Raw genomic sequence first — 20,902 nt, forward strand, 5'->3', positions numbered from 1 at the left:
TCCATTTAACACATTAACAACCTACATTTTTTTTAAAACTTGTGTCATATATGTGATACTCTCTTAGAGCACCCACATCGATCTACTCATCCGGAGGTTAAACCTCTGTTTGTGGATGAGTCTACCGATGTAGGGCATCGTCGACTTGAGTTCGGCCCATCTCGATGAGCTCAACTCATTCGAGCGAAATGAAAGGCGCGTGCAACTTTTTTTAAAAGAAAAAATCTTGAATTTCAAAGTTTGCAAGGCCAAAAACGGCTAGATTTTATTTTTTCCTTTTTTCGTCTATTTATTCACCACTTTCTTCGTCATTTTTTCACCATTCCTTCATCCAATTCACTCATTCATCTTCCTTTCTTCTTCATTTTTTTATCTATCACAAAAGACTCCATGGTTCGATGAAGTCATCATCGTCCAATCGCAAGAAATGGTGGCTCAATTTCTCACTCCCAACCACAACCCTAACGACGAGTTATCTCGAATAGGGCCTTCGTTTATCGTGATCGTGAGGCCACCCATCAACGGCTTCTTCTAGATTACTTCAATGATAACCCGACATACGATCCAATATTTTTTTTTGATGTCGTTTTCGGATACAAAATGAGTTGTTCTTGCGCATCATCGATGGTGTGCAAGGTGTAGATGGTTACTTCCGAATGACGGTGCATGGGTGCTGCAGGCTGGGACTTCCTCACGCCATTGCAGAAATACACGGTGACTATCCGACAACTAGCCACTGGTGTTTCTACGGATACTTATGATGAGTATTTGAACCAGTCGCCTCTGTTCGCCGACGTCTTGGGAGGAATGTCATCGTTGGTGACGTTTTTAATCAACCGATACTATTATCAGATGAGTTACTACTTGTGTAATGGCATCTACACTGAGTGGCCAACGTTCGTCAAGAGCCCACCGTTGGTGGCCAATTCGAAAGAGGCGAGGTTCTACACGAAAAGGATGTCGAACGTGCCTTTGGAGTGCTTCAACTGTCACACCCCAATTCTTGAATGAATAAATATAATCGAGGTGCAACTAATTCATAGAAATAAACAAAGGAAAAACCTTGTTAAAACCGAAATAAGATAGAAAGTCGGGCTATGCCCCTTTGGATCACAAGTTTTGTTTTATGCTTCTGACAACCGACATTCATTAGCATAAATTTGGTAGTGAAGAGTCTAAGCTCGGTCAGGTATATCATTTGAAATTTAACATGAAGATCTTAAGTTGGGAAAACAAAAGACGGATATGAGTAATTGCTACAGCGGAAGTTTAACATAGGAAATTAACCCTAGCCTCAGCTCCGTCCCGTCAGCACCGGCCAGCCAACCTAAAAACATTTGAAAGTATTTTTGGGCTAAGTACTAATGTACTCAGTGGGCATGCATTTTCATAAACATTTCATATTTTCGTAAGGACAGTTTATCCAATCATACTTGACATGACTTAGAAGGTTTTAAATTGAAAGAACTTCTAAGCATGTTTGTCACAGCCCGCCTTAACTAAGGATAGTTAAGCCGAGTGATCTACGACTAGGGATGGGGTTAAAGAATAAGGGAAAGAAAGGGGCATCATTTGAAACCGTAAATCTTACTTAACTTAAGAAAAATCATCGTATTTACTCATTAATACTCTTTTGAACAGTCTATGAAAGACAACATAAAACTTAATTAATATCATTAATCAAGTTATACATCATATGAAACCATTCTCTTAAGACTCAAAGTATGACATAACATACTATAACATCAACAACATCTTGCAGCGGAAAGTAGCTAGACATATGTATGAAGACATATTCTAGACAGGTTAATTATTTATTAACAACCCTGGAGACTCCGCTCATTGCAGCACCATCATCACATCAGCTCAACCTGCACATTTAGAAAACATATGCAGGGCTGAGTACATAAGCACTCAGTGGGCACGTATGCCTAGGTATAAAAATACATGCTTCAAAACTGTAAATTGTCATGCCATCATAATCAGTACAGCAAGGGAGTTTTTCGCTAAAAATGCCCAAGCTTACTAAGTTCATTTGTGATTCTTAAAGTTCGTCTGATCAGACTAAGTTCTTTTGTAATCTATCATATCTGAAACTGTGTGCCGGAGAGGTGGCCACCTCTCACGGTCACTTGACCGGCCAACCCGCTAGATGACTCACGGTCACTGGTGTACACTAGCCCTGGCAGGATAGCTATCAACTGCTCAGGACCCGAATTCGATTGCATCATTGGCAAAGCCAAAGCAGATAGATATCATACTAAAATTTAAACATTTTATGGCAAGACAATACTTGAAATAACTTTAACTCAAATATTTTGTAACGAAATAACTTGCTCAAATGTAACATTAAACTCATTTGATAGATATATAAAACTGAAATTAACAGTTAAATCATCTCATGCATTCATTCGTATAAGAGGCCTACGACACGCAGGGGATCTCTATATACGTATAGTAAAAGTAATGCCCACCTCGTTGTGTCTCTGTATCAATGAGTAACGTCACTCTCTCCCTCAAGTCGTTACTTCCCAAAAGGACCTTCATTGTTATGAAGAATTGGTGAGAAGTTATAAAAGAAACCTCGATTAATAATCTAATCTCTTTTATGAAACATTAGTATCTCTAATGTTCATCTCTCTGGATTGTTAATCAATATAACAATTATTATCTCTCGTCATTACTCATTAATTATAACATCCTTATGTTATAATTAGCAGCGCTTCAATTAAAAGAAATATTTAACACATCGAAAAGTCCACTTTCTTAGCAGATATATTCGCTCTCATCTCGTCTAATTAACCAATTAGAAAGTTAAACTTTCCATTAGGCATGTATTTGAGTCACGGGTCAACAAGAATTTACTATGCTCAAATTCTAATTTCACTAAAAATTTCGGCATGACCTATTCATATATAATGTCAGCCACGAGATTTCAACGCGTGAATCTCACTACGTGAACTCGTCTCTCGACTCAAAACTTAACATCTTGACATCTTTTCAACGCAAACCAAACAATTCAAAATCATCAAAACTCTTTATCAGTAAACTATCATTTATACTCGACACCAATTGTTCGAGTGTCAGATACCAACATTTATGTGCGTTAATCATAACTCTCACAACTCACACCATTTAGTCATATCGTATCATCCATCAAAACAAATATAATCAAGTTGTTTTCTAGAAAGTTTTGCTGTTTTTGTGTCATCTTTAAAAATTCATAACAACCAACTCAATCATCATAAACTCTCATACCAATTGATCTCAAAAACTTCATGAAGTGTAGTTCACTCTAAAAATGGTAGTTAACCAAAAAGGTTAAAGGTTTTTGGAGATATTGCTCTTTTAGTGCAGACTGTCAAAGATTGACAGTTTCTGCCAATTTTGTTTAGGCCATTAGAAACCAAGGCAAACCTTAATAAAATTCCATCAAATTTAATCATCCAAAACTAAAGGTATCCTTGAAGATTTGGTTAAAATTTCACAAGAGAAAACGTTCATATGATCTGCCAAATAAACAATGAAACTCATACACTTTTACTGTTGGACAAATATGACAGCAGAACAGGGCATTTTTGAAATAATAAACTGCTCTGTTTCAGAGATCATAAAAATCGAAATCTTATGTTTTTAGAAAAGTATTGAAGTCTAGTTTCGTTTAAAAAAAACGGTGATGCAAAATCCTTCATGGATTAATAGATATAAACGTTTTTGTGAAGTCTACCAACAGTTAACAGATTCTGTCAAGGATTTTTCAAAATATCTTTAAAATAGCAAACATCATCCAAAAGACATGAAATTTTGCAGAGACGAAATACACATATCATAGATAAACATACTAAAATTTCAGAGCCATCAAGCAATGAAAACTCATCGAAACATAAGCTTGAAACTGCTGTAAAATTTTGACAGAATTCCAGTTTTAATTTCGTTCAACAATTATCATCCATAAATTGTAAATCAATTAGCATGCTCATGTGATATCGTAGAACACATATACGCAATAATATTCATTATGCAACGTCTCAAACTTCACGAATTTAAATAATCATACTCTAAAAATTTATACAATTTTCGTGCTTGGAAAAATACGAATTTAATATATATCGATTCTAGCATACCCCTAAGCACAAATATCAAGTCAAAACGATCAAACAAAAATCGAAAGACAAGCTAATATGTGAAAAACGGGGCTGCCCTCATGGGTTTCATAGCTACGGTTCGTTCCGTTCTTACTCCCTTCATTAAACATGCTCAACATCTACCCAAGAACAACATACTAAAATATCACGACGATCCGACGTCGTTTCAAAATAAAGTCGAGAATCGACGTTTTTCGACGTCGACGAAAATCGAAAAGAAAACCATCAAAACGTAGGTAGAGATCTTACCTACTTAGATACGTGATCGAAAAGATGATCGGCGCTCGTCTCGGTGCTCAAATCGGAAGTCAAAAGCTCTAAGCTAATGTTTTCGTATATTTTCATATATCGATTCGTAAGACCAAGCTCCCTTATTTATAAGCGAAGAAGACAATTCTAAATTGTCTTGTCTTCCTTAGTCAACAATTACGACTAAGGAATTCACACTTGAGTCAACAATTACGACTAAGGAATTCACACTTGAACTGTCTTACTTAGTATTAGAATATATCAAATATATCCTAATCTAGTCCATAATATCTTTCAGTTTTGGTGGGGTAGCCTTAGATATTTAAGATATTAACCCGTTAGTCGTTAAATATCCCGTTTCGTCTCGTTTTAACGACTAATTACCCACATTCTTCGTTACTCACCCTCTTAACTCCTACTCACTTTCATTACACTCGTAATTCTATATAAATATAGAAAACGCAAGCTCGTTCTCGAAATTCTGATAAACGAGCTCGGTTCGTTTATCGAGAAATCCCGATTTACTATTCACTCATCGTCCAAAAATAAAAACTTTCATTATTGGACTCGTATCGAAAAATTAAGAATATTTCTCGACGACGTGCACATAAGATTTTGAAAGTCGACAAAAAGACGAAATAGCAGTATTTTACTATTCATCGTCAAAAGTCAAAATTTTGAAAAACGTCTTAACGGACTCAGATCTCACTTCCGAGTTCATCATTCTCATTTAAATAATTATCTCGAATTATTCAAATACTCAAACTCAAATACGGATATAAAATCTCACATCATTCTCACATCATCGAAAGAACATCTCAACATCTTAAAAAAAATAACAAGAAAACTTCATATAACTCCTCATCTCTTTACAAAGTAAATCAAACAAGGGATCTAAACCCTAATTACTCAAACTCAAGAAATTAAACACGTCATCAAAAGCCCGGGTATTACATACCCTCCCCCTTAAAATAAATTTCGTCCCGAAATTTGTACCTCTTGTAAATGTTTCGGGTACTTCTCTCACATCTTATCCTCAAGCTCTCTTTCCACTTCTTTCTAACTATCATATCTCCATTGGACCTTATCCAATGCAATCGACTTATTACTCAATTGCCGAATTTTATGATCTAGCATCATCTGAGGTCTCTCTTCATAACTCAAGTCTGGTTCTAAGATCATTTCTTCTTAGTAAACCACATGGTTTGGGTCGAAAATATATATCCTCTCAATTGTGACACGTGAAACACGTTATGCACATTTCCAAAGCTAAGTGGCAAAGTCAACCTATACGCTATTGAACCTATCTTTTGCAATATCTCGTAAGGACTTATAACTCTGGGTCTAACCTGTCCTTTAACTCCAAATCTATTCATCCCCTTTGAGGGTAAAACCTTTAAGAAAACTTTGTCTCCTATTTCGAAACTTTGTCTCACATCTTATAGGCAAACTCAAGTAGTGGCAACACATTCACCCGATGTACTCCTCTATCAAGGATAGTAGTTCTTATCATATCTTCTATCGTCTGCTATGCTAAAATTCATCCTTGTACCCAACTCTTTCTGTAACTCATCCAAAAACGTGATGTAATATTTTTTTTTTTTTTGAGGTGATCTACACAGGTACTCAATGCAATCTTATAATGTCACGAACATACAATTGTGCTAACTTATCTGGTCCATACGCGATTAGGATCGGTATGAAATGTGCAGATTTTGTTAGTCGATCTACAATCACCCAAATTGCTGTATTTTCTCTTTGACTTTTGGGTAAAGCTGTCACAAAATCCATCGTTATGTGATCCCATTTCTACTCGGGAATCTCCAATGGTTTTAACTTCCCATAGGGTCGTTGGTGTAATGCTTTCACTTGCTGACAAGCTAAGCATCGCTCTACAAACGAAGCTATGTCTTGTTTCATTCCGTCCCACAAAAATCTCTTTTTTCACAACCTGATACATCTTTGTGCCTCCTGGGTGGGCGGTGTAAGGCGTGTCATGAGTCTCACTCATGATCGTATTCTTAAGTTCATCATCGCGGGGAATGCATATTCTCCCCTCAAATAAAATAGCATTGTCTGATGCTTTTTGGTAACTCTTGAGATCTCATGCTCTTATCCTTTCTCGTAACTTGTTCATTGTCTCATCTTTCCTTGTGCTTCAATCACCATTTTCCTCAAACTAGGCATCGTCGCAACAATACTCGCTATCGTCCCTGGTGGTTTTATCATCTCTATCCTCATCTTGTCAAAGTCCTTTATAAGCTCATCCTCTCTCGTGAGAAGACATCCTAACTTTGACGAGACTTTTCGGCTCAATGCATCGGCTACTACATTGGCCTTGCTAGGGTGATAATTAATGTCGCAGTTAACATCCTTTACTAATTCGAGCCATCTCATTTGCCTCATGTTAATATCCTTATGCTTGAAAAAGTATTTCAAAGTTTTGTGGTCCGTGAAAATCTCACATCTAACTCCGTAGAGATGATGTCTCCAAATTTTCAGGGCATGCACAACGGCTGCAAGCTCTAAATCATGCGTTGGATAATTTATCTCGTGGGGTCTAAGTTATCGTGATGCATAGACTATAACTCTTTCTTCTTGCATCAAAACACATCCTAGCCCACTCTCTAACGCATCTGCGTAGATGGTATACTCTTTATCCATTTCTAGGACTATCAGCACTGGTGCTGTAGTCAATTTCCTTTAAGCTCTTAAAAACTCTTTTCACACTCCTCTTTCCAATTGTATTTAGCTTATTTTCTAAGTAATTGTGTCATCGGTCTTGCTATCGTGGAAAATCCTTCAATAAACCTCTGATAGTATCCTGCTAAGCCTAAAAAGTTGAGAATCTTGTTAGGCGTAGTTGGTGATCTCCACTCATGTACAGCTTGTACCTTGACGGGGTCAACTTTAATTCCTTCAGATGATATAACATGTCCTAGTAAAGTTACTTTGTTCAACCAAAACTCGCACTTGGTGAATTTGGCAAAAAGCTTCTCAACTCTTAGTGTTTCCAACATCGTTTTCAAATGTTTTGGAGCTCCTGCTCATTCTTCGAATAGATGAGAATATCATCTATGAAAACTAGGACAAATTTATCCAGTTATTGATGAAAACTCAATTCATGTGATCCATGAAAACTACTGGTGCCTTCGTCAAACCGAATGGCATAACTATGAACTCATAGTGCTCATACCTCATTTGAAAAGCTGTCTTAGGTGTATCCTCCTGTCAAAATTTGAACTAGTGGTATTATGATCTCAAGTCAACTTTCAAGAAAAACTCGCTCTTCGTAATTGATCAAACAAGTCATCTATCCTCGGCAAAGGATATTTGTTCTTGAGTGTCAATTTATTCAGCTCTCGATAATCTATGCACATTCTCAACGTGTCATCCTTCTTTTTTGACAAAAAAGACTGGTGCTCCCCACGGGGATACACTACGTCTAATAAAACCTAACTCGAGCAATTCTTGTAGCTGAATCTTCAGCTCTTGTAGCTCCTTAGGCGCCATTCTATAGGGTGCCTTCGACACTAGTGCTGATCCAGGTTCTAGGTCGATAGTGAACTCCAACTATCTTGTTGGTGGCAATCCTGGTAAGACCTCGAGAAATACATCTCTATATTCCCTTACCACTACTACATCCTCAAAGTTTTTACTTGATTCTCCTTCATCATTCAAGTAAACTAGGTAAGCTTGTGCTCCTTTCTTCTTTACCAATTTCGACGCCTGAAGTGCCGAAATGATTGGAACTCTCTTCTTTCTATCAATGCCGTGAAAACATGTCTGTTCCTTCCCAGGTGGTTGGAAAGTTATCTGTCTCTTCTAACAATCAATCGGGGCAAAGTTCTCTTCTAACCAGTCCATCCTTAGAATAATGTCTACGTTCCACATAGGCATTAAGTGCAAGGTTCTTGTTTTCATCTTTAGTGATCATAACTCAAGCTCTAAGTTAGAAATCATGTGAGAAACTGTAGTAGCTCTTCCTACAGGAGTGATTACTCTCAACTCGGGACTAGCTTGTTTTGGTTCGAGTTTGAAGGTAACATGCTTCAACCAATTAAAGAATGCGAAGCTCCTGTATTAAACAGGATTCTAACTGGTGCATCCAATAACTTGCCCATACTACCTTAAAGTCCTGCATTAAACCAGCACTTAAAACTCAGACATCTCTTCATCATTATCCATCTTCTGATGAGCGAACGTGATAGCTCACAGAATTCTCAATTATACTCTACAATCGATTTCTTTCCTTGCATCAAACTTCGATAATCAGCCTCTCGCTGCTTACTGTACTCCTCGGTACATACTTCTCAAGAGTAGTCTTCAATTGTTCTCAGGTGTAGTTTACCAGTTGCTCGGGTGTTAAAGTCCTCTGACGTGCCTCTCACTGGTCTTATACATCAAAAGAATCTACTAGGATAACTCAAAAGTTGTAAGGGTTCAACCCTAGAATGACATCAAAACAAATTGTTCAAGAGACTCAAATGAATGACCAGAGGGTAGAATGAAGTAACTACTAGGTCGAACAAAAATGACCTAGAGTAAGAACCCATCTGGCTTTTCAACCGAAAGTTGAAACACATGGGTTTATAAACCCAAAACACGTCTACTGAGATTTGGATCATGCGGACTGGCCAGGTCCAACATAATCACTCCCCAGTCACACGGGATATATTATCCCGAACTTGGAAATTTTGTGTCTTCTAAACCCTCAACATACTATACATAACAAAACTTAAGTTCACACCAGCAAGCTAAAAGCTTAAACTCAGGGTCCTATGTTCTAGACTCTTGTTTCGAAAGTTCAATATTTTTCGACTCTCCTCTCATGTTGCGGTGGTGGTGGCGGAGTATTATCCCGCCTATCCTTGACATCACACTCTTGATGACATCTTTGAGGCATTTTTGAAATCACAAAAGGAAAACTCAACTCGACCAACGCTCTAAGCATCCTCGAAACTCAAGTTCAATTTACTAACTCAACTTTAAGGAAACCCTCACGGTCCTCTTAACATTCATCTGTAAGGCAATAAGCACTCACGAAATGCTAACAAAAAGACCACTCTGGTCAACCTAATATATCCATCAGTAGAATGCCTCTTTTTAGAGGGCTTACATAAAGGGGTTATTTAAACCCTACAAAAACCATAGTATCTATCGTAATGTCCCTTCTAAACCAACACCATTAATAGTACTATGTCTCGGTCTGAACCTCCTACGGTAATTGCTACCAGTTAACTCATCTAGTTGCTACTTTAGCACACTAGGAACATCCATCTATTTAACATCAGTAGGGTACTATATTCGCATGCTTATCTATCATCATGTCAAAATCTCAAGTACCAGTATCTCCTAAGTAAGTTATATACATCGCAATGTAATTGCAACTAATCAAAAACGAGGGTGTACCGCGCATACTCTCAAGATCATCCTTAGCTCTAGCCTACATCGACTTCTCTTCTCATCCTCATCAACTCTAGCCATCCTCGGCTACTTCTCATCCTCATTATCGTTTATCATTTTATCATCTTTGGTAACTGATACTCAAGGATCGACTCGATATCTACTACACTCTTCTAGAGTCTCTGGTAGAAAACAAGCATCCGGTCATTAGATCCGCATAGAAAATCTGGGTATCTGTAACAAATCTCATCTCCTGTGGGTCCAATGCTCAAGACAACATGTCCCATCATATTGAGTGGCTTTCTTCCTTGCTCAATCCTACCACTCGATTGGTAGCACGGGGACTAGGTGCACGATGCCATCCAATCTAGTAACAACCATAAGGCTTTCATCCTTTCATAGTCTTTGAACATGTGTTTGAAAATCTGCTAGGGTATCTCTGTACCACATACTGTACGCCTCGTCCTCGTATCCGATCTTTCCTGAGTTCGATCTCACAACAGTCCACTTTCGTGCAGTGCCAACAGTCCTGGCCAACCTATAAGGAGAACTTAAAGGTGACTCTAGGAACTAACTCTACTTGGCTCCAGCAACAGAAATAAACAAAACATAACTTAGCAAAACTCCTATTAAGTAGTACTGTTATCTTAAAACTTAAGCTCAAAACATCTAAATTCTCATCTCGTCCCATCTTTACATAGTAGGTAACCTCTCTAAACAATGATATTAGATCCCTTAATCTAAATCATCGCGACTCAGTAAGACAACTCAAACAATTCTCTCTCAAAGCCATCTCCAAAGACTATGGCTCATGATACCTTCTCAAGTACCATTAAGGTTGCGTGAGCAAAACTCGCGTCACAAAACAACTCAACATATCGTACAATATCTCATTGCAGCATGCTAATAACTCATCATTAATCATGCTATTATACTCAAGCTCATAACTCAAACTCATAACTCAAACCAACAAGTACTTAAAGCAATTGCTAATTCTCTCAAGCTTTAGCTCTAAGTTCTCATTTCATGCTTCTACTTAGTAAAAAAAAATCTCTCTTAACAATGACATTAGATTCCTTCATCTAAATCATCGTGACTTATCACAACTGCTCAAACAATTCTCATCACAAAACATCTCAAATACATCACATCATAACTCATAATTATGCATCCTCAATCATATAACATCATACGATACAAACGCTCTCATGATTCATCATGTAACATCAACATATGCTCTTACAACATAATAACTCATTATTAATCATGTTGTCATCCTCAAACTCAAACTATGCACCTTTAAAGTGTAACATCATAACTCATCATATAACCTCAACATCATGCTCTTCAAAATTTAACGTCAAATAAACTTTGAAATTTTACATACCTCGTTGAGCCTGGTGTGATGGTGCGCTGAGCTCATGGTTGTTAATAACTATTAGTCTAGTGACTCATTCTAGACTAAACTCAAGACTTCTAATTCAGAGCTTAACCTTCGCTCTGATACCACTCTGTCACAGCCCGCCTTAACTAAGGATAGTTAAGCCGAGTGATCTACGACTAGGGATGGGGTTAAAGAATAAGGGAAAGAAAGGGGCATCATTTGAAACCGTAAATCTTACTTAACTTAAGAAAAATCATCGTATTTACTCATTAATACTCTTTTGAACAGTCTATGAAAGACAACATAAAACTTAATTAATATCATTAATCAAGTTATACATCATATGAAACCATTCTCTTAAGACTCAAAGTATGACATAACATACTATAACATCAACAACATCTTGCAGCGGAAAGTAGCTAGACATATGTATGAAGACATATTCTAGACATGTTAATTATTTATTAACAACCCTGGAGACTCCGCTCATTGCAGCACCATCATCACATCAGCTCAACCTGCACATTTAGAAAACATATGCAGGGCTGAGTACATAAGCACTCAGTGGGCACGTATGCCTAGGTATAAAAATACATGCTTCAAAACTGTAAATTGTCATGCCATCATAATCAGTACAGCAAGGGAGTTTTTCGCTAAAAATGCCCAAGCTTACTAAGTTCATTTGTGATTCTTAAAGTTCGTCTGATCAGACTAAGTTCTTTTGTAATCTATCATATCTGAAACTGTGTGCCGGAGAGGTGGCCACCTCTCACGGTCACTTGACCGGCCAACCCGCTAGATGACTCACGGTCACTGGTGTACACTAGCCCTGGCAGGATAGCTATCAACTGCTCAGGACCCGAATTCGATTGCATCATTGGCAAAGCCAAAGCAGATAGATATCATACTAAAATTTAAACATTTTATGGCAAGACAATACTTGAAATAACTTTAACTCAAATATTTTGTAACGAAATAACTTGCTCAAATGTAACATTAAACTCATTTGATAGATATATAAAACTGAAATTAACAGTTAAATCATCTCATGCATTCATTCGTATAAGAGGCCTACGACACGCAGGGGATCTCTATATACGTATAGTAAAAGTAATGCCCACCTCGTTGTGTCTCTGTATCAATGAGTAACGTCACTCTCTCCCTCAAGTCGTTACTTCCCAAAAGGACCTTCATTGTTATGAAGAATTGGTGAGAAGTTATAAAAGAAACCTCGATTAATAATCTAATCTCTTTTATGAAACATTAGTATCTCTAATGTTCATCTCTCTTGATTGTTAATCAATATAACAATTATTATCTCTCGTCATTACTCATTAATTATAACATCCTTATGTTATAATTAGCAGCGCTTCAATTAAAAGAAATATTTAACACATCGAAAAGTCCACTTTCTTAGCAGATATATTCGCTCTCATCTCGTCTAATTAACCAATTAGAAAGTTAAACTTTCCATTAGGCATGTATTTGAGTCACGGGTCAACAAGAATTTACTATGCTCAAATTCTAATTTCACTAAAAATTTCGGCATGACCTATTCATATATAATGTCAGCCACGAGATTTCAACGCGTGAATCTCACTACGTGAACTCGTCTCTCGACTCAAAACTTAACATCTTGACATCTTTTCAACGCAAACCAAACAATTCAAAATCATCAAAACTCTTTATCAGTAAACTATCATTTATACTCGACACCAATTGTTCGAGTGTCAGATACCAACATTTATGTGCGTTAATCATAACTCTCACAACTCACACCATTTAGTCATATCGTATCATCCATCAAAACAAATATAATCAAGTTGTTTTCTAGAAAGTTTTGCTGTTTTTGTGTCATCTTTAAAAATTCATAACAACCAACTCAATCATCATAAACTCTCATACCAATTGATCTCAAAAACTTCATGAAGTGTAGTTCACTCTAAAAATGGTAGTTAACCAAAAAGGTTAAAGGTTTTTGGAGATATTGCTCTTTTAGTGCAGACTGTCAAAGATTGACAGTTTCTGCCAATTTTGTTTAGGCCATTAGAAACCAAGGCAAACCTTAATAAAATTCCATCAAATTTAATCATCCAAAACTAAAGGTATCCTTGAAGATTTGGTTAAAATTTCACAAGAGAAAACGTTCATATGATCTGCCAAATAAACAATGAAACTCATACACTTTTACTGTTGGACAAATATGACAGCAGAACAGGGCATTTTTGAAATAATAAACTGCTCTGTTTCAGAGATCATAAAAATCGAAATCTTATGTTTTTAGAAAAGTATTGAAGTCTAGTTTCGTTTAAAAAAAACGGTGATGCAAAATCCTTCATGGATTAATAGATATAAACGTTTTTGTGAAGTCTACCAACAGTTAACAGATTCTGTCAAGGATTTTTCAAAATATCTTTAAAATAGCAAACATCATCCAAAAGACATGAAATTTTGCAGAGACGAAATACACATATCATAGATAAACATACTAAAATTTCAGAGCCATCAAGCAATGAAAACTCATCGAAACATAAGCTTGAAACTGCTGTAAAATTTTGACAGAATTCCAGTTTTAATTTCGTTCAACAATTATCATCCATAAATTGTAAATCAATTAGCATGCTCATGTGATATCGTAGAACACATATACGCAATAATATTCATTATGCAACGTCTCAAACTTCACGAATTTAAATAATCATACTCTAAAAATTTATACAATTTTCGTGCTTGGAAAAATACGAATTTAATATATATCGATTCTAGCATACCCCTAAGCACAAATATCAAGTCAAAACGATCAAACAAAAATCGAAAGACAAGCTAATATGTGAAAAACGGGGCTGCCCTCATGGGTTTCATAGCTACGGTTCGTTCCGTTCTTACTCCCTTCATTAAACATGCTCAACATCTACCCAAGAACAACATACTAAAATTTCACGACGATCCGACGTCGTTTCAAAATAAAGTCGAGAATCGACGTTTTTCGACGTCGACGAAAATCGAAAAGAAAACCATCAAAACGTAGGTAGAGATCTTACCTACTTAGATACGTGATCGAAAAGATGATCGGCGCTCGTCTCGGTGCTCAAATCGGAAGTCAAAAGCTCTAAGCTAATGTTTTCGTATATTTTCATATATCGATTCGTAAGACCAAGCTCCCTTATTTATAAGCGAAGAAGACAATTCTAAATTGTCTTGTCTTCCTTAGTCAACAATTACGACTAAGGAATTCACACTTGAGTCAACAATTACGACTAAGGAATTCACACTTGAACTGTCTTACTTAGTATTAGAATATATCAAATATATCCTAATCTAGTCCATAATATCTTTCAGTTTTGGTGGGGTAGCCTTAGATATTTAAGATATTAACCCGTTAGTCGTTAAATATCCCGTTTCGTCTCGTTTTAACGACTAATTACCCACATTCTTCGTTACTCACCCTCTTAACTCCTACTCACTTTCATTACACTCGTAATTCTATATAAATATAGAAAACGCAAGCTCGTTCTCGAAATTCTGATAAACGAGCTCGGTTCGTTTATCGAGAAATCCCGATTTACTATTCACTCATCGTCCAAAAATAAAAACTTTCATTATTGGACTCGTATCGAAAAATTAAGAATATTTCTCGACGACGTGCACATAAGATTTTGAAAGTCGACAAAAAGACGAAATAGCAGTATTTTACTATTCATCGTCAAAAGTCAAAATTTTGAAAAACGTCTTAACGGACTCAGATCTCACTTCCGAGTTCATCATTCTCATTTAAATAATTATCTCGAATTATTCAAATACTCAAACTCAAATACGGATATAAAATCTCACATCATTCTCACATCATCGAAAGAACATCTCAACATCTTAAAAAAAATAACAAGAAAACTTCATATAACTCCTCATCTCTTTACAAAGTAAATCAAACAAGGGATCTAAACCCTAATTACTCAAACTCAAGAAATTAAACACGTCATCAAAAGCCCGGGTATTACAATGTTAAAATAATTTCTTTCATTTGTACGCACATGTCACACTCCCTTTCCGTTACTCGCTGTGATCCCGGACCTTTTAGCCACCGACGGATCCATTTCTCCCATTGCACTTGCCCTAAGGACGTAACTCAGACAAGTTGAATTGACCTCGGGACGCTACCCAGGCAGGCCTTACATTACATGCTTCGGAACACATCCAGCAAGCACCCTTATAACGCCTCTTAGTTAGTGCCCAATGGAGATCAACCCACCAGGTCAGCTAACGAGTGTACACAATTCTCAAACAACGTGTTAGGTCATAAGAGAACCTCAATTGATTAACTTTGCGAGCCTTAAACAGAGCAGAGTGCACATAAACATTTTATTGGATAAACAGTTTGCATTTTATTGAATAAATAATTTGCATTTCATTGAAACATTTAGAGCTTAATAACTCAATCATACTTTGTACATTTGGAAAGTAAGCCCACCTGGATAGGCAAAGCCTGAAGAACATAATCACATAAACTCATCTTGGGAAAGCAGTGCTAATCCCCTTGGTCCACAAAGCCTACAAGAAATTCTATCCTTAATAGGTCTCATGAAACTAATCTTAATGTCTTAGTGCATGTACTAAACATACTTGATTCATCACGCCGGGTTTTCAAAATTTAGTAAATAAAAAATTGAAAACTAAATTCTTGAGTTAAGGACACCAACAATATCCTTACTCGATTTTCTTAAATAATTGGATTTATAACTAAACCAATTAAATCATGAACGCTTTCACTCACAAAAAAAACATACTTGATGCAAATCATTTCATGCTTAATCATGTGTTCACATAATAATATTAATATTATTATGCAAATCATTCTTTAAATTAATTAATTAAACTAATGATAGCTCAATCAATTAATTAAAATGAGGCAACTCAAATTAATGCAGCAGTCCAGTTTGTTTTAAAAAAATGAGGCCCAAGACTGAATGAAACTAATTGAGCCCAACACTAAAGTAAAAATCAGCCCACATCTCAAATGAATAATCCCAGCCCAAACCTAAAGCCCAGTACATCAAACCCTATTATCCTCTACCCCCCATCAGACACGCACACACACAGACTTAAACTATAACTCCCTCACTCTCTCAAGATCTGCCCGGCGAAATCGCAGCCCCCCCCGGCGAGGCCGCTCCGCCGCCAGTCAGCTTCTCCCTCCGATGCGGAGACCCTGCCCACACAAACACCTCGCGCCACCTCGTTCCTTGGTGGCGGCGAAATGCCGCCGCCTCCCTCTCACTACAAGAATCTGTCCCCATCTCCCTCTCTCTCTCACAAAGCTCCGCCGCTGCGGAAGCTCGCCGGGGAGCAGCGGCGATAAGCCGCTGTCACCCACAGCTCTCCCCTCTCTGTCCGTGGCCGAGCACCAACGGCAGGGCCGCCGCGCTCTGGCCTCCCTCTGTCTGACTCCCACCGACGACAATGCGCCCTTCCCCCATCCGACGGACGCATCAGCTGACAAAGCCAACCGCCGCCGCTGACCTCCCTCGTAATCTCTCTCTCTCCTCGGTCAGTGGTAGACCACCACCACCGCCGGACGGACAGCAGCGATGAGCCGCCGCCCTGACTCAACTCAGTCACGACTCAACTCCGACCTTCTCCCTTATCTCCGGCGACACCACAACAGTCAACATCCCAATACCCATTTTCCCTACTCGACTCTACCGAGATCAGGGTTCAAAACAACAAGTTCAAAGACAGAGGAAAGTTAAAGCTTCAAGACTTCTCTTTTGTCAAGTCGATTATTTCATATGTACAAATATAAGTCTTTTCTTGAAATCAGTAAATGAATTTTGTTATACATACTGAAAACTTGGTTCGATTGTTTATGCGGATACACACACACACACACACACACACACACACACACACACATATATATATATATATATATATATATATATACAGAATAGATGTATGCGTATGTGCGTTTCTTTGTCTGTGCAGCTGAGTTTTTCAGAATGTGGAACACAAAATAAGGGCTTTAATCTCTGTAAAAAAAATAGGATAAGCAAGGAGTTCAAGATAAAACCTTGTGAGTTGTGAGTACTTGAATGGTGGATGATTATGTTCTTGAACCTTTCTTGCGAGAGAGGAATATGGGGAGGATTGTTGAAGCTTGAGAGAAATGCCAAAGTAAATTTGGTTGCAGTGACTTGTTGAGGGATGGTGTGAGTTGGCAGCTCTTTATCCGTGAAAATGAAGGGGAGGTGTTACATATAGACTTGATATTTTCTTTAGGTGATTGATCCCTACGTGTACCTTGACATGGCCTCATGCTGAAATTGGGGTTATGTTGAAGAGTGGTTGTACGTGAGTGAGAGGAAGTATGGTGGCTGATAGGAGTGGTTGAAAAGGCTATGACTAATTAAAAACATATATGTAAAATTTCTTCAGGGTTCACTAAATAAATAGCTCGTGCAATTGCTTGAATGCTTAATTTAAATAAATATGCAATGCATAAGAATTTAAATAAATAAAAGAATTTAAATAAATAAACTTTACAAAAGGTTTTGCAAATTATTGTTGGAATTAAAGATATATTCATTTTCTTTCTTCGACGTGAATCATCTTAATTTGTAAGTTCAAAATTATTTAGCTCGGGGAAACGGGGTATTACATCCCTCCCACCTTATAAAAATTCTGTCCTCGGAATTGCATATCTGGTATTCTGGTTTGTGATACTAGTCATTCGTTTCATTCATCTCATTTGTGGCCTTTTCCATCATGTGATGGTTCCACTACATGACGAGAACAATATTATTGTCTCATAAAACTTGAACCTTGCGATCAAGTATCTGGACTGATTTCTCTTCATAACTTAGGTCCTGGCTAGGACTACTTTATCTTGCTTAATCATATTCTTTGGATTAAACACAAGCTCCATTAATTGCGAGACACGATACGTATTGTATATATCCACAATGCTTGGTGGCAGAGCCAGCTTATAGGCTACAAGGCCTAACTTAACTAGGATCTCAAAAGGTCCTATATAGCGGGGTTGTATTCACTCCTCTTACTAAACGTATAACTTATTATCGGGGAGAAACTTGAGGAAAACTCGATCCCCAACATTGAATTGTACTCCGATCGGCGTTTATTGACATAAGACTTTATCTATCATACTTTTCTTTGATTGATGCAATCGACTTTCTCGACCATCCTTGATGCTAGTTTCAAATCTAAAAACTTTCTTTCACCCACTGCACCACAGTAAAATGGTGATTGTCATTTCCTCCTATACGCAACCTTAAGTTGCTGACAGCGAGACATCATTGAACAAATGATGCTACATCTCTTTTCATTTCTTTTCTTTCCAGAAAAATTTTCCTCAAGATTTCTGGTACATTCCAATGCTCTTTTCATTCTTGTGTAGCATACAAAATCTTTCACTAAACATTGGTGTATTTTCTTTACCTTGTCAAACATTTTGTTCCACTTATCCTTGAGGCGAGATACATTTTCTCACCAATATCCATTTTCCTTTTTTGTGCCTTCCCAACCATTTTTCGTAAGTCAGATTCAGTTATCTGTGCAGCTACACAACTTGATAATGCCTCAAATGAAGAACAATTCTTATACTGAATGGGACAGGATCGCCAATCAGTTCTCTTTGTTTGGTACTCAAATACTTTATCTTTGCCCGTCTTTCGACACATGGCGTCTGTTGTCACCCTTGCTTTCTTAAGTCGTGACTGATGGTAGAATCCAAAACTTTTACTAGTTCAAGTCATCTCTGTTGACTTGAGCTCAAATTCTTTTACTCGAAAAAAAAATACTTCAGATTCTTGTTATTGGTAAAGATCTCACTCTTAGCTCCGTAGAGATAGTGTTTTCAAATTCTCGATGCGTGCACAACAGTAGCGATTCCTAAGTCATAAGTCGGGTAATTCAACTCATGTGGCTTTGATCACCGAGATACTTATGTTATCACCCTTTTTTTTTTGAACTTGTATCAAACTCAGTCTAGTCTCAACTTTCAGTCACCTGCGCAATTCACGAATCCTTCTTTATCTGATTGGGTTGTTTCCTTCAGTTAACACGATGAGTTTGTGAAACTTCACTTCTTTCAATTGGTTCAAACTTGTCATTCGTCCTTGAGAGATGATATCTATTCTTATGAGCTTGCTTCAACTTCTTATAATCAATACACATCCTTAGTGTATCATCTTTTCTTTTGACATCTCGAATTAGTGCTCCCCATAGTGACATATTGTATTGCATGAAACTAGGTCTGGTGAAAATTTGGTAATTCATTGGGAAAGATATCTTTTTACTCTCAAATCAGTTGAACTTTCTTAATTGTTTTCTTCGTCCTAAGTCTCTTTCTCAGATTGGCTAGGGAATTCTAACATCAAACTTTTCTCATCATCTTGGTAACTTTCACTTCAAAGATTAATGGCACTCCTTCTGCCATGTAAACTTATTTTCTCATTTCCAAATTATTATTCAATGTGGGTTTCTATGATTCCATTGTGGTGGTGTTCCAAATTTATTCTTTGAGGTGATGGCATAGTGCTTCAGTTCTCTGCAGTTTAAAGCGATCATTTGCTCTATTCGAACATTCTTCTTAATGGAGCTTCTGGTACTTTAGCAAAAGCGTTCACTCTTTTGGCTTGAGCTTGCTAGCCTTAGGGTCGGGTTATACCTTAAGTTTAGTTCCATTGCTTTCCTTCCATTTCAGAGTTTCCTCTATTTCTTTCATTCCATTTCTTTTTTCTTTACCTCCATCTTGAGGTGGTGTACATATCTTGTTTGTGCAAAAACTTTTTCCTTCTCCATTTGTTGTAGTGAGTCGGGGGTGAGAGTCTCGCTCATTGCTTGTTCCTTCGTAATATCTCCTTGGTTTACTAGGGGAATTGAATATCTCATGACGCGATTCATTTACGAACTCCTTTACGCATTTCTCATTATTGTCCACCATGTGGACCATATATTGACAGCTGGTTAAAAACTAATGACAAACTGAGTAATTCTAATCGCTACTACACTTATCGTGATAAAAGGATATTCTATTGTGACAACTATATAGTGCGAGTCTATATATTGGGATGATACTCTACCTCAAGATCAAAAATCTTAATTGACAATCACCGAGATCTTAGTCATGTGGGCTGGCCAAACCCAACAAAACGAATCACTCAGTCAAATGGGAGCTTCGCCCCCAATCATGTCAACTTCTTATTCATGTAAGGCTCTGGTCAAACTTCTAACTTAAAACACTTAGTAACGAGTATTTCATCATAAGTCACTGATACCATAAAAGTCCATTCTATGCCGTTCTAGCGAAGCTATCACGACTAACATCATAATCATATGCAAGATAAGTTCTTATGCAAGAAACTTGATCCTACTGCTATTGAGATAGTTCAAGTGAATCCTGGGTCTTTAAAGCAATGCCTCTATGTTGTAACATTTCTATGTTAAACATTTCTATCTTACCAGTCCTTACTTAAATCGATCAAGCGGTGCTATCACGACTAACATTCTCAAAGCATTCTTGGGTGGTACTCAAACGGTTTGTAAGAGGATCCATCATTCTAATCGTATAGGCAGCTAGCCTAAAACGACAACATAAAGCTTTCTCATTCATTCATACATACATACATACTTCTGTTTCTTTTGAAACCTTAACATATATGGACATTTAAAGTCCCTTTCATGAAAACTTTGCTTTTGCCGGAAA

The 20,902-nt window shown here is 37.3% G+C and overlaps 2 long non-coding RNA genes across 2 annotated transcripts; both read right to left on the reverse strand.

Moving 5' to 3' along the window:
- Positions 1-1,040: 1,040 nt before the first annotated feature.
- On the reverse strand, positions 1,041-15,825 carry LOC131004541 (uncharacterized). Its single transcript, XR_009095055.1, has 2 exons — positions 15,650-15,825; positions 1,041-1,327 (listed from the first exon to the last, which is right to left on the reverse strand). It is a non-coding gene; the product is annotated as an uncharacterized LOC131004541 (long non-coding RNA).
- Positions 1,520-4,477, reverse strand: LOC131004542 (uncharacterized). Its single transcript, XR_009095056.1, has 3 exons — positions 4,395-4,477; positions 2,475-2,541; positions 1,520-1,871 (listed from the first exon to the last, which is right to left on the reverse strand). It is a non-coding gene; the product is annotated as an uncharacterized LOC131004542 (long non-coding RNA).
- Positions 15,826-20,902: the final 5,077 nt, after the last annotated feature.

This window comes from Salvia miltiorrhiza, unplaced genomic scaffold (genome assembly GCF_028751815.1).
Source record: "Salvia miltiorrhiza cultivar Shanhuang (shh) unplaced genomic scaffold, IMPLAD_Smil_shh original_scaffold_419_1, whole genome shotgun sequence".
Classification (NCBI taxonomy): Eukaryota; Viridiplantae; Streptophyta; class Magnoliopsida; order Lamiales; family Lamiaceae; genus Salvia; species Salvia miltiorrhiza.